General features: G+C 40.1%; 1 long non-coding RNA gene across 1 annotated transcript; it reads right to left on the bottom strand.

Moving 5' to 3' along the window:
* Window positions 1-7,617: 7,617 nt before the first annotated feature.
* Window positions 7,618-8,558, bottom strand: LOC124873686. The gene is made up of 3 exons (XR_007039600.1): window positions 8,491-8,558; window positions 8,255-8,375; window positions 7,618-7,799 (listed from the first exon to the last, which is right to left on the bottom strand). It is a non-coding gene; the product is annotated as an uncharacterized LOC124873686 (long non-coding RNA).
* Window positions 8,559-13,684: the final 5,126 nt, after the last annotated feature.

The raw sequence follows: 13,684 nt of genomic DNA, 5'->3' as shown, positions 1-13,684 counted from the left end.
CCATTTGAGCCCTTAGATCAGGCTCCACTAAAATTTCTGTCTTTTAAAACAGCCCTGCTGTTAGCTCTGACATCTGCGAAGAGAGTGAGCGATTTATCTGCGCTCTCTGTCGCTCCTTCATGTCTCAGAATACGAGCCGACGGCAGCTCAGCTGTGCTGCGTCCTAACTCTGCTTTTACACCTAAAAGCATCACGAGTTCGTTCAGATCGAGACTGATAACTCTGGATGGTTTTTATTCTCCTCCTCATAACTCTGAAGAGGAGGCCACCTCTCATCTCCTCTGTCCCGTGCGCGCGCTTTCATGTTACGTAGCGCGCACAGCGCCGCTCCCAGCATCTGTTCCTACATTACAGAGAAAACTCTGCAGGATGTCCTCTATCTGTCCAGCGCCTCTCACATTGGCTGTGCGAGGCTATTTCACAGGCTTATATTTCCTCTGGATTGGATCCTCCAGAGAATCTCAGAGCTCATTCGATCAGGGGGATTTCATCCTCCACGGCTCTGCATGGAGGAATGACAGTGGAAGACATCTGCACAGCAGCCTCATGGTCATCTCCATGCTCATTTATTTGTTTCTACCTGCGAGATGTGTCAGGTTTCTCCATGACTCATTTTGTTCTCAGGGTTCTGACAGAATGACTGTTATTTCGTCACCCTTCCTGCATGCAGACGCAGGGTGCCGTAATATTATTATCAGCCACTGATCGTGACTTATGATGTTATTGTCACTGCGGCTGTATTAATTAAGCCTCCGTGTGAACAGAGGTTTTTCTCCTCTGCTGTGTTGTCTGTGGCACACGAGGTTGTTCTGCCGCATCATTACGCATGATCCAGCCGCTGATCTGTCTCCACGTTCCCTCATGGAGATTTTTGACCTGTTCTGCTCATTGTTACACTGTTACAGTTCGTAACCTTTGTTTTCCAATTACAGCAGCAGGTCTATTATCTCAGCCTTTCCCTGACCAGATATTTTCTCTGTTCATTATGATGCGCAAGACGCTTGGAGTGCGTCATGACGCATTCAGAAGGCTGATTTTTGGTGTCATTAGGCGAGCAGATGTTCAGTTGTGGTCTGGATGGACCCAGTGAGGCATAGACTACATCCTGCTTCGCCTTTAACCCACTAGCGATAGCCTTAAAGGGCGAAGCCTATACGAAATAGAACGTTGGTTACGTACTGTAAGCCCAGATTCTATGAGTATAGGAGCAGCCCTTTAAGCTCTGGGCCTCACTGGTCCCGGAATGGCTGAAGAAAAAGCTATTTGGGAGCCGTTTGTCCGGTCTCACCGTAATTTATACGGACCGGGGTGGGGCCCACACAGCAGGTGGGCGTGGACTAAAGTTTTCAGTGCTGCGCGCGAAGGGATAAACCCACTAGCAATAGCCTTAAAGGGCGAAGCCTATACAAAATAGAATCTGGGGTTACAGTATGTAACCAACGTTTCTCACTCACGCAGCACCTCACTCAGTGTCTCCCCTGGCCTGGCTTTATAGCATGGAGCATAAAGCCACCTAATTGGGGCCTGCCATAGCAATGCATAGGAGAGCAATGCAATGCATGGCAGGCACCTATTACTATTCACCTCTAAACTGGACTGCGGCCCGAACCGCAGCGTGCACCCCCACAATATATATATATCAAAACGTCCGGCTCGGTCCCGTGAGGTGTGCTATTACTTTTATTGGCGTTTCGAGTTACCATGGCGACATAATTAACGAAAAACCGAGCCCCAAAATCCCATAGGAATGAATGGAGTCAGGGGCGGAAGGAATCCTCAAAATTCACTGTTTTTGAGCCTCTACTGTATCGCCGTACTTTCACCTAGAAACACAGTTTGACTTTCAGTTTGTAGAACAATCCGCCGGCTTTTCAGCAGTGAAAACGGTTTGTTGATAACTGCTTCGGTTTCTGTAAAATTAGACTCCAAGTGACACAAAGTTTGCGAGAAAATCACACTCTTAACAGTGGAGATGGCAGTCAATAGAGTGTAGAAAGAGGGGATTTTTTAAGGAAAAATTATTTTTAACTGGCACTCACGGCCACAGATTACGCTCTACAGTCACAATTTTCCGTCAGTTTGTAGGGCCGGGCCTCTGCTTTCACACAATAACTTCAAAATTGTTCTAAGTCTCATAGTTTTCTGTCAAACACCCCTCGATCGCCAAGAGTCAGTAGATTTCTGTAGGCCTTCTCCCATGTATTTTCAATGAGAGCTTGACCTGTAATCCATGAGTGACACCATTTATTTCCATAATCCTATTTTATACTGTGAATGACAAAGAGCTATGAAAATCTCCATGATTGGGGATGAGGGACAGCTGTCGCCCACAGTTTAAAAAAATTTCAAATACCATGTACGGATTCCGAGAGATTAGACTTTGTTCGGGAGCATGTTCAGGCATTTTTGTCTTTTCTCCATTTTCCTACTCTTTTCACCTAGTGTTGTGCCTTTATTATTATATTTTCAACAAAAATGTGTTAACATTCTCGATCCCCTGTCCGTTCTGATAAAAATGGTCCAAGAATGACATCGATCGCCCCTACGGTTTCCGAGTTATGGCCAGTCGTTCGGGAGCATGCGCCTCCATGTTATAAAGCCAGGCCAGGGGCAGACACAGAGTGAGGTGCTGCGTGAGTGAGAAACAGCAGGTGTCAAGTTACACTGACGCTCTTTGCTGATTGGCTGATTCATTCCTCACTGTTCTATTTATAGCTCTGTGTATCTCCTACTGTATATGTCTGGATGGGATTCTGTCTTTCTTTCTGCCTCTCTGTGTCTCACACACAGACACACACCCACCCACACACACTCACACACACATCCATGGATTACTATCTTTGTGAGGAATTCCCTTTATTGTCTTCATGTCTATGGCTTAAACATGACACTACCACTAACTCTTTTCCAGCGGGACAAACACCCACACACACACACACACATCCATCTATCTTTTTAAGGACTTTCGTTGACTTTCATTGATTTTCATTAATTTCTATGGCTTAAACATGACCCGACCCCTAACCCTTTGACCATCTTCATAGGAGGCAACTACATGGCGGCCATTTTGTGCATGTACTGCTGTTTCAACACCCAGACAACTGTGATTAACCCTAAAGGACAATTTCTTACATCACCCTTCCATGCTTACTACACAATGATTTTAAAATAGCAAGCAGGTTCTATATAACTAGTGGAAGTAACCCAGACCTGAAAGGACAACTATACGAGACTTTCAAAATAAGAGGATGCCATTGCTATTCTCATGCACTGTTTCCTTTTTTAGTTTTTTGGGAGCTCATGGAGGACATTGCAAAACTTTATGTGAGTTTAAAAATTGTTAAGCTACAGATTACTACAGCAGAGATGGAAGACAGCAGTGGAGAAGTGGAGGGAAAGAACTTCATGGAAACATGAACTCTCTCTTTCATTCTGCAGTGTGTTCTTTACACGCTCAAGTGAGCATGTGCAAAATTATAAATACTCTTCATACATCCTGTGCCATTCTGTTCATTCTTGAATCCAACTCCATATGCTTGTGTGGATTTCCCTTTGTGCTTTCCACTTTAATTCCACATTACAAAGACAAAAATTAGGACACCCCATAAAGAAGTATAACAGGTTGTCTCACATTAGCCACTTTTCCAATGCTTGTGGGAGTGGTGGAAAGCTCAGGGTCTGTTTTGATACAACATTATCTGGGTAATTACAATTTCCCCAGACCTTACTTTCACAGGTAAAATGTCACACTCTAAGGTAGGACTTTTCAGATTTCCGCAGGCTTGTTAAAGGGTTTTGAGCAGTGAGGCATTGCACCACAGGCTGCCATAATGGCAGCAGCCAATATACAAATGTATCATTTTTATACCATTAATTTGTCACAAAAAGTAGTTATAAGATGTTTTTAAGTGAGAAAGAAGACCTGTGCACACAAGCACACACACACACACACCCACCCACAAACAGACAGACACACACATGCACACACATACGGGTGTTGGTGAATTAGAGGGACAATTTTTTCAAACCAGTTTTTTGCAACACTAGACGGACACCTCTTTCTACTTATGCTAGAAAGATGTAATAAACCTTTAAAAATTCAGTTTGAGCTATACAACATACATCTCACTTCAAATTGTATATAAACACATCAGAACTCAAAATACAAGAACCTGACGCAATGCTGAATTAAGAGGACAAACGATAATGAGGTACTTAGCTCCGCCCATGACACAAACAGTAATTGCCAGGGCCAAATTTATTTGTCAGGACCACGGCCATACACGTACACAAACATGAAATTTCTGTGTATTAAAAAGGCCAAACATGTATAAATGGAATATAACTAAACAAAAAGAAGTGGACTGCATTTTACAGCTCCTTCACTAAGTATTAGAGGAACAGAATCCTATTTGTAAACAGAAAAATGTATGAATGGCAAAATAAAATTATGCATGTCTAGTGTTAAATCAACCCACAGATTAAACAAATTGAGTGAACAAGATGAACTTACCGTCTCACAGTAGAAATAAAACTGAATCTTTTTGCATGAAAAGTACAGTAACCAATCCACACCAAACAATATACACTGTAAAACGTTTGTTCAACAGCCAGTTTGCCATTATAACTGGAACACCATTAACTCTCCTCCTGCCTCCACAAGATGAAATATTTAAATTGTCCACCAGTGATATAATCAGAACACAGAGATTACTTCTGGTCTAACCCTTAACATCCCATGTGTCCTAATGATATCACTGATGGACAATTAATCACATTCCCATATTCTATCCAGGATTTTGTATTCTTTTCATAGTTATGCCCCAATTCCTTACAAAATATCTTATGTTTTGGATAGAGCGACCAGCCAGAGCAGGATCTTCAGCCTTCTTGCATTGCTGGCATTCAATCATAGTGGCCAGTTTTCCTTTTTTTGATTTGTTCGGTAAAATGTCGCATGACCGCGGTAACCTCCACGGGAGACCATGGATGCTTTTTGGCTCTCCTAGCACTTTCTAGAGATGCTAGAAAAAACACAAATAAATAATTAATGAAAACCAACTCCACTTTAAACATTTTTTAAATAAGGAAATTTGTGTTTGGTATATTATTTATTGCAACAAAGTTTCTTGGCTATAAATTATGTACTGATGTAATGCCTGTTTAGTCCCCTTTTAAAATATGCATTCATAAAGAACATTCATTAGTGGGACAAGCTACAGAAATGAGCATGTGGGTTGCACATATGAAAACTAATTTCTGCCATTGCCAAACAGCTTATTCTTATTGACACTTGCTTGGTAAGTGTTGTTGCTTATATGATTGAATTCTGAAGAAAAGACATATTTGTAATTAAAATAAATTCTAATTGTTTGACAAACAGGCCTCAGCAACTTGTGAAGAATGATCCAAAGCCAAAAGACTAATCTTGTTTCCCAGTGAAGGAGATCCCACTCCACTCGCACCATCTTACTAACACCACCAAAAGATGTTTTCTCTACAGGTGCAACATCAATGGTTGAGAACACTGGTTTACTAAATCCAACTTAATACTTACATGTTGAGTATTACACAGGACCTGTGTGTCTGGACGCTTCTAAATGTTACTTTCATTCTTTTGCACGTGTAGCTTCAAAACTCAGTCCTCCAAATGCATGCACCTTACATAATAAGGTTTCATCGGACCTGTGTCTCTGAATACTGCTAAAGATCATTCTCATTAATCTATTTTGGAAAATAAATCTGTCATTGGAGATGAAAATTACCTCTGGTGTGTTGCCTGAAGGGGATCTGCATGCGTCCACATCAGCAGCCTGACAGGGCATCTCTTTGGAGATCTGAAATGTAAAGAACAATCACTGAATGTGAGTTTGTTCCTAATGCACAAAACTCAGTCCTCTTTATTCCTGAATCTTACATGTTGAGTATTACACAGGACCTGTGTGTCTGGACGCTTCTAAATGTAACTTTCATTCTTTTGCACGTGTAGTTTCAAAACTCAGTCCTCTTTATTCCTGAACCTTACATAATAAGGTTTCATCGGACCTGTGTGTCTGAATACTGCTAAATAAATGTGTCTCTGCTCTGTTCTCTAAAACCCCCAGTCGGTCGTGGCAGATGGCCGCCCATACTGAGCCTGGTTCTGCTGGAGGTTTCTTCCTGTTAAAAGGGAGTTTTTCCTCTCCGCTGTCGCTACATGCATCCTCAGTATGAGGGATTGCTGCAAAGTCAACGCCAGTGACTGTCCACTGTCTCTACATGCTCATCCGGGAGGAGTGAATGCTGAAAGTCACTGACTGGATGCAATCTGCTGGGTTTCCTTAGACAGAAAAACGTTTTATCCAATTTGAATAAATAACTGAATCTGACTGCAGTGTTCAATGGTTAGGATTAATTAGAATGTATGTACCTGACTGTTGTGAAGTGCCTTGAGATAACATGTGTTGTGAATTGGCACTATATAAATAAAACAGAATTGAATTGAAATATCATTCTCATTAACCTATTTTGGAAAATAAATCTGTCATTGGAGATGAAAATTACCTTTGGTGTGTTGCCTGAAGGGGATCTGCATGCGTCCACATCAGCAACCCGACCGAGCATCTCTTTAGAGATCTGAAATGTAAAGAACAATCACTGAATGTGAGTTTGTTCCTAATGCACAAAACTCAGTCCTCTTTATTCCTGAATCTTACATGTTGAGTATTACACAGGACCTGTGTGTCTGGACGCTTCTAAATGTAACTTTCATTCTTTTGCACGTGCAGTTTCAAAACTCAGTCCTCTTTATTCCTGAACTTTACATGTTGAGTATTACACAGGACCTGTTTGTCTAGACACTTCAAAATATATTACATAGTAGTTAATATTTATAAATCTAAGGTCAGCATAAATCTATTTACATGTGACAGTTTCTAAAATTTTGAATAGTACTAAAGAAGTTAAAAATAGTGTAGTCTGATTAAGTCTTTCTACAAAATCGACATTTTTTAGGCACTATGCTTGTGATTTGTTTTTGAATATATTGAAACTTTGTGTACTACAACTTGATATAACCTTTAAAGTTGTGTTCAAAGCTGATAGAATGACTTGTGACAGTATTGCTACACTTCTAAATACCTTGCTTCTCCATGGCCAGTCAGAATCACCACAATTATAAGTGACTTCTTCCCTTGGACCAATATCTTTGAGTGCAAATAAACAGAGATGGGGTCTTCCATCCACTCTTGTAACTTTCATTTTGCTGTTTGGATTCACTGTATGTAACCAACGTTTCTACCACGGGCACCAGAGGTGAGCTCTCCTGTATCGAAAAGTCTGATGCATCTCTAGGTATCTGTTTGAGCCCCAAACTAGAGTTTGAGCCACTCCAGTTTGGGGGTCATTGCCCCGAGGGCTCCAGTGACCACAGGCACTACTGTGTCTCTTCACCTTCCCGGCTCTTTTTTTGCTTTTTTGAGCCCTTGGTATTTCTCCAGTTTATTGTGTTCCTTTTTCCTGATGTTTCCATCATTCTGGATGGCTACATCACCACAACAGCTTTCTTCTGCTGCTTAATGATTACAATGTCCAGTTGGTTTGCCATTCCCATTTTGTCGCAAATTTAGAAAAAAAAAAACACATTAAAACAGTCACACACCATAATTATTGTCCATTGAACCGGAAATCAAACATAAAAACCTTAAGTGCATCATGGTAAACTTTCAATCGGTTTTCTTGTTCCTTTCTATTTATGACTTCCCCTCTGTACTCAATAAGGAAATCTTTTTGAAAGCACCGGCAGCTGAACACACCCCAACCTGAAAGTACACATAGTAAACGAAGTAGAATTATAAACTTTCAACAATGTAGAGCCATCAAATAGTAGCAATTGATTATTAACCTTTTTTTAATCAGTTAATTTATTTAATTTGATGTCTTTTTGTGATTATATAAACATTTTATGTCAGTTGAGTGGTGGAATGACTATTTCACTAACAAATTGCTTCTGTGGATTAATCCATAAACATTTTGTTTCATAAATAAATTATCTATCTAGATATACAATTATCTTTCCAAGAAAAAAAAAATCCAACATAAAAGCTTCTTCTTTGAGCAGTTGCTTGTCTCCTTTGGAATAAGAAAGATGTACTGATCATAATTATCATAGAACATGTTATATGCTTCTAAAGTACAGTTAAATTTTTTTTTCACTTTTAAACTATCTTTTTGTAATGAACTCTGGGAACCTTTGGGTGTTAAACTCACAACTCACCTTTAAATTAATTAAAATATTTTATTTCAAATCCTTCCTTATCTTCACCTAAGGAGCAATAATAAATGGCATCATGTTTGTGATTTCTTTTCACTCTCTGTGGCCTTGTTGCTGCCATCTCCTGCAAAAATGAAATGTTGATAACTAGCAATAGCACATTACTGCATACAATATGATTTAATGTTATTATATGTGAAATGCTTTATGAATTAAGTTAACAGTATCACATCTCTCACTTTTCTTTAAACACTAGTACACTGACTAGCATGCTTGCTAATAACTAGCTAAACTGTCACAAATCTTTGGTGTATCCGAACATCAAGTAACCTACACCATTCTGCATAATTACATAACATGTTCCTTGTATGGGTCTTACCTATTTCTCCATGCAAACAAATGAAATGTGTTCAATTAACACGTAAAGGCTTGCACCTGAACTTGGTGGACTGTACCACATTGATAGAAGAGGAGGGGTATGACAAAAGGAGAAGTTCTTTTTATTTCTAAAGAGCACAAAGTTTGATTTATCCAGGAACAAGAAAACAAATGTATTCAAGTAATATATTGTTACTTTCATTCAATATTTCAAAATGAATAGTTTTATACATTTTGCTTTAATTAGGAGGCCACAGTTACATAGTATCTCCCACCAGTAATGTTTAACCCTTTATCAGGCAAGTTACTACTTTTGATAATTTCTACTGACCTAAATGATGTCACAGCAGCTATACTTTAAAACACATTTTTATTCAGAGACACTTTGCGATTGGTATTTGTTATTATTCATTTTCAACCAAATGACGTAGCTTAAACGCTTTATAAATTGTTCCTTCCTCTGGAAACTGCTGTCTAATGGTAGGCACAACACCAGCAGAAAAAGGTTGTCTGATGTGCCTGCCTATAGACAATCTAGACTACCTAGATAATGCAGACTAATGGTATTACCTGGGGATAAGGACAAAATATCAATCTTTATAGTTTTTTGCTATCAGTAACATAAGTAATCGTGATAATTTTGCACTTTAAGTATTTTTTAAATTAATGCTTTTTATTTTTATATTTGTAATTCTGTATTAGGCGTGGTTATCCCTTCTTTCAAGCTTGGGTCCTCTACCACGGGCACCAGAGGTGAGCTCTCCTGTATCGAAAAGTCTGATGCATCTCTAGGTATCTGTTTGAGCCCCAAACTAGAGTTTGAGCCACTCCAGTTTGGGGGTCATTGCCCCGAGGGCTCCAGTGACCACAGGCACTACTGTGTCTCTTCACCTTCCCGGCTCTTTTTTTGCTTTTTTGAGCCCTTGGTATTTCTCCAGTTTATTGTGTTCCTTTTTCCTGATGTTTCCATCATTCTGGATGGCTACATCACCACAACAGCTTTCTTCTGCTGCTTAATGATTACAATGTCCAGTTGGTTTGCCATTCCCATTTTGTCGTTCTGTATCTGGAAGTTCCATAAGGTCGTAGCTCGTTCATTTTCTACCACCTTGTGTGGCATCTCCCATTTTAACCAGGTCATATTATGCACAGATTTGTCTTTACACTAGTCCAGCTACTTGGTTGTGAAGATCCATGTATTCTTTTCCTGCTAGCATTGTACATCCTGGTGTTAGGTGCCCGATTGTCTCAAGGGACCCTTTGCACCTGGGATCTTGCCTGATGCAATAGATCTGGGCCACTATTGCTCTGGTGCTCATGGCTTGCTTCTGTGCAGCCATGATTAGTGCCTCTGTGCTGTGTTTCAGCCTAGCCCTATCTGTCCATTGCTAGGATTTGTTCATATCAGTCACTTAAGCTATCTTTCGGTTGTATTTTCCATGCAGTGTTTTTTCTTTGCACAGTGGTTCCTCCAACTCATTCTCCTCCAGTTTACATTGTTTGAGACATTCACTGAGCACTTCATCCATTTCGGCCATCTTTCCAATGTATATTTTGTGTGTTTCATCTTGGACAGTGGCCCTGACACTCTCTAGTCCTCTGACTATAGAAGGGGTGGCCAAAGTCAGTCCTCGAGGGCAGGTGTCCTGCAGGTTTTAGAGGCTTCTCTGCTTTAACACACCTGATTCAGATGTTTGCAGGTCAGCAATAGCCTGTTAATGAGCCATCAATGGATATCAAGTGTGCTGAAGTACGGAAACATCTAAAACATGCAGGACACTGGGCCTTGAGGATCATGGAGATGAATCATCCAGCAGACAGAGAGAGCAGGGGGAGAAGAAGTCCATGTGCGGACTATGACGAAAAAAGATGCCAGCGACCTCTTCACTATGTTAAATGCTTTAATTTTTCTCTCACATGTATTGCACTTGTTAAATTGCATCCAAATATGGTAATCAAGCTTATCTAACCATATAAAAGCTTGTGACAGTAGATTTTAGGGAGTAGTTTTTTTTGTTTTTGTGGAGTCGAGTGGACCTTTTGTTCTTCAGACATAGAAGTGAAGGCTTTTTATATTTTGTCATCTGCACCAATTTTTTCATTTTGGAACTTAATATTTTTCACACAGAACCCTGCCTCTGGGAGTTTTTCTTTTTATTGGGTGAGTTTCCTTCTCTGAATTAACTTCTGGTTTCTGACTGAGGGTAATAATAAAAGGCACGTGCTCGTGTTTTAAAGGGTTTTAGTTAGACTCCCTCCTAGAGTCAACCTGTAGGTCCCCATCAGGGGACAGAGGGGGCCTTCCTGTGAAAATATAAAAAGAAGAGAGACGGACTGGGATTGCCGGGATAAGCTGTCTCTCCTAAAAGTAAACGGCAAACAGATGCCTCCTTGCTAGGATTAAAGTAATTCTGACCCCTCAATAAACCGGTCCTCTATCCCCCACCAGGAATCAACTTTCTTTCTTCTTCTTAAGCTTTTGAGCAGCCGTGTTTTTTTTTTTTTTCACTTTTTATTTTAAATTCCACCCATCCTAGTAAGCTCGATTGGAATTTTCTGACGTGCATATGTAGAATCTCTAGTATAGGATAAATGGGTGTTAACTGTTAGGCCTTTCAGAACTAACTGATTAACCATACTAGCGCTCATTGGTTAAATTTGATAGCAAGCCAAAGCTCCTGAGGAAGGATGTACTTCTTGAGTTGCCTCAAAAAGTACAGTCTCTGCTGGGCCTTCTTCCAGACAGTGTCTATGTGTGAGGACCATCAAAGGTCCGAAGAGATGGCGGTTCCTAGGAACCTGAAGTGGTCCACAGCTGACATGTTATTGTTGAGGATGTTGAAGTCCACCATCATCTCTACAGTCTTGAGTGGGTTGAGTTCAAAGTGGCTTTGACCACACCAGTGTACCAGCCAATCCACCTCATGTCTGTATGCAGACTCTTCACCATCCTGGATCAGACCAATGACGGTGGTGTCATCTGCAAACTTCAGGAGTTTCACAGACGGGTCTGCTGAGGGGCATTTGAAGCAGTAGGGGACCTTTCACAACACCAGTGACTTGTTACTTATGAGGTCCTACAGCCTTTTTTGTTTTCATGCACTGAAAGAGCCAATTTACATCTTCCTCAGATATCTGTAGTGTAGGCAGGGGGTCTGAAGGTAGGGGTTTTGTTGCTGTTGAAGAATTTGTTCCTGAATGGGATGTGGAGGAGATGGTCTGAGGGGTGAACAGCTCTCTTTCATGTCTGCAGTAGAAGCCATTCAGACGGTTAGCCAGGCAAGGATTCTGCTCAGGGTGGGTAGGGGGGGCTCCTTTAGGCAGTCAGGTTTTTCAAACAGTTCCAGATAGACGAAGCATCACCAGTAGAAAAGCTGTTCTTTAGCTTCTCACTGTAGCTTCTCTTGGCTGCTTTGATCTCCTTTGTTAGTTTGTTCCTGGTTTGCCTATACAGTACCCACTCTCCTTTGCTGTGAGCTTCTTCCTGATCCCTGCGCAGGTTCCTGAGATGTGGAGTAAACCATGGCACACACATGTCCACCCAGAAACTGATGTATGATGTCACCACATCAGTTAGTTGGTTTAAGTCAGTGGCTGAAGTTTCAAAAGTAGTCCAGTCAGAGATTAAACGACACCCATTAATCAAACTTACTTGACAAGTTACCTTTGACCTTTAAGAGGGGTTATGAGGGAATGAGAACAGGTGGTGTAGGGGTGTGACTGAGGGGCATAAAATAGAGGAGCGTCCTTAAGGGGCGTTATGGGCGAAACCATGAATGAACCAATTAAAACAGAGGGGTGTGTTTAAGGGTGTTATTCATTATTTATGTTTTTTAGATGTTTATATATATATATATATATATATATATATATATATATATATATATATATATATATATATATTTATATACTTTAAAGGTATACTCAACTTAATGCTGGCCAGTAACATTAAATCCTAATAAAATTTACTATGTAAGCTGACAGAATTGTAAGTGCATTTTGCATTAACGCAGGACTTATTTGCTGAATATAGTGTTTTAACCAGTACAAAATAGGAAGACCTAAAAGAAAATAAAGATTGTGCTTCCCTAGAATGAACAGAACCTTCCACATATTCCTTCTACTTCTACACCAACATAAGAATGAACTCAACTCCAAGGCCTTCTTCTGCTTAAATGTTTAAGTAATCCAAAGAGGTTATATAAAAAGAACAAGACAAATGAGTTAGTACAGTCAACAAGACAAAAGGTTAAAAAGTAAGACAAATATAGAATTACCTGAGCGCAGCTGCTGTGCTAGCCAAAACCCCACTGAAACTGGAATCGATGAATGATGGTGAAATAAATCCCAAGTGAAAACTCTCTGATGTTGAAAAGTTCCTCTCTGCTGAGTGAGACCACAGAATTGTGGCCCAAAACATAAAAACACACAAAATACACAAAAAAAAGAAAGCAGTGGGAACAGAGCTCATGAATATATATATATATATATATATATATATATATATATATATATATATATATATATACAGGTCCTTCTCAAAATATTAGCATATTGTGATAAAGTTCATTATTTTCAATAATGTCATGATGAAAATTTAACATTCATATATTTTAGATTCATTGCACACTAACTGAAATATTTGGCATACAGCTCATGAAAACCCAAAATTCCTATCTCACAAAATTAGCATATTTCATCCGACCAATAAAAGAAAAGTGTTTTTAATACAAAAAACGTCAACCTTCAAATAATCATGTACAGTTATGCACTCAATACTTGGTCGGGAATCCTTTTGCAGAAATGACTGCTTCAATGCGGCGTGGCATGGAGGCAATCAGCCTGTGGCACTGCTGAGGTCTTATGGAGGCCCAGAATGCTTCGATAGCGGCCTTTAGCTCATCCAGAGTGTTGGGTCTTGAGTCTCTCAACGTTCTCTTCACAATATCCCACAGATTCTCTATGGGGTTCATGTCAGGAGAGTTGGCAGGCCAATTGAGCACAGTGATACCATGGTCAGTAAACCATTTACCAGTGGTTTTGGCACTGTGAGCA

The sequence above is a fragment of the Girardinichthys multiradiatus genome, chromosome 1 (genome assembly GCF_021462225.1).
Source record: "Girardinichthys multiradiatus isolate DD_20200921_A chromosome 1, DD_fGirMul_XY1, whole genome shotgun sequence".
NCBI classification, from domain to species: domain Eukaryota; kingdom Metazoa; phylum Chordata; class Actinopteri; order Cyprinodontiformes; family Goodeidae; genus Girardinichthys; species Girardinichthys multiradiatus.
The sequence above is the reverse complement of the archived record's forward strand: the minus strand, read 5'-3'. Positions and strand labels throughout refer to the sequence as shown.